This window comes from Sapajus apella, unplaced genomic scaffold (assembly GCF_009761245.1).
Source record: "Sapajus apella isolate SASKATOON/1434 unplaced genomic scaffold, GSC_monkey_1.0 scaffold60, whole genome shotgun sequence".
Lineage (NCBI taxonomy): Eukaryota > Metazoa > Chordata > Mammalia > Primates > Cebidae > Sapajus > Sapajus apella.
Window position 1 is genome coordinate 13,455,483 of NW_022437000.1, and position 1,060 is coordinate 13,456,542.

The 1,060-nt window shown below is 53.0% G+C and overlaps 1 protein-coding gene across 2 annotated transcripts in view; it reads left to right on the top strand.

Annotated features, from left to right (window-relative positions):
- TMCO3 (transmembrane and coiled-coil domains 3) overlaps positions 1-1,060 on the top strand; it is a 55,516-nt gene that overhangs the window by 20,526 nt on the left and 33,930 nt on the right. The gene's annotated exons all lie outside the window — the stretch shown is intronic.

The following is a 1,060-nucleotide window of genomic DNA, read 5'->3' on the forward strand; positions in this document are numbered from 1 at the left end:
GCGTGTTCCGAGCGCGTGCGTAGTTCACGCTCGTGTGTAGGTGACGGTGTGTTCCGAGCGCGTGTGTAGTTCATGCTCGTGTGTAGGTGATGGCGTGTTCCGAGAGCGTGTGTAGTTCACGCTCGTGTGTAGGTGACGGCATGTTCGAGCACGTGTGTAGTTCACGCTCGCGTGTAGGTGACGGCGTGTTCCCAGCGTGTGTGTTCACGCTCGCGTGTAGGTGACAGCATGTTCTCAGCACGTGTGTAGTTCACACTCGCATGTAGGTGACAGCATGTTCTGAGCACGTGTGTAGTTCACGCTCGCATGTAGGTGACGGCGTGTTCCCAGCGTGTGTGTAGTTCACGCTCGCGTGTAGGTGACAGCGTGTTCTCAGCACGTGTAGGTGACAGCGTGTTCTCAGCACGTGCGTAGTTCATGCTCGCATGTAGGTGACGGCGTTTTCCCAGTGCGTGTGTAGTTCACGCTCTCGTGTAGGTGACAGCATGTTCCCAGCGTGTGTGTAGTTCACACTTGTGTGTAGGTGACGGCATGTTCCGAGCACGTGTGTAGTTCACACTCGCGTGTAGGTGATGGCGTGTTCCCAGCGTGTGTGTAGTTCACGCTCGCGTGTAGGTGACGGCGTGTTCTCAGCACGTGTGTGTAGTTCACGCTCGCGTGTAGGTGACGGCGTGTTCCCAGCGTGTGTGTAGTTCACGCTCGCATGTAGGTGACGGCGTGTTCCCAGCACGTGTGTAGTTCATGCTCATGTGTAATGACTTTTGGATTCACAGTTGAGGGCCTGTGAGGAAAAATTGTAAGTCTTACTTCCCCTCTTAGGACATTCCTAACAATTGTGGATACTGGGGCTTGTATTCCGTAAGGAACTGATGTTCCTGTGAGCTCAGCTCCTCCAAACCTCCACTTCGCCACTTGATTAAGAAAAATGCCCATTACATGCTTACAAATTTAGGATTGTTTGATGGTCAGAGAGAAGTTGGACCAAGATTTTGAAAAACCACCGAGGACTGGAAATGACCTAAGGGGAGGAAGTCGTGTATGGGTGGGCCGCTTTAGCTCT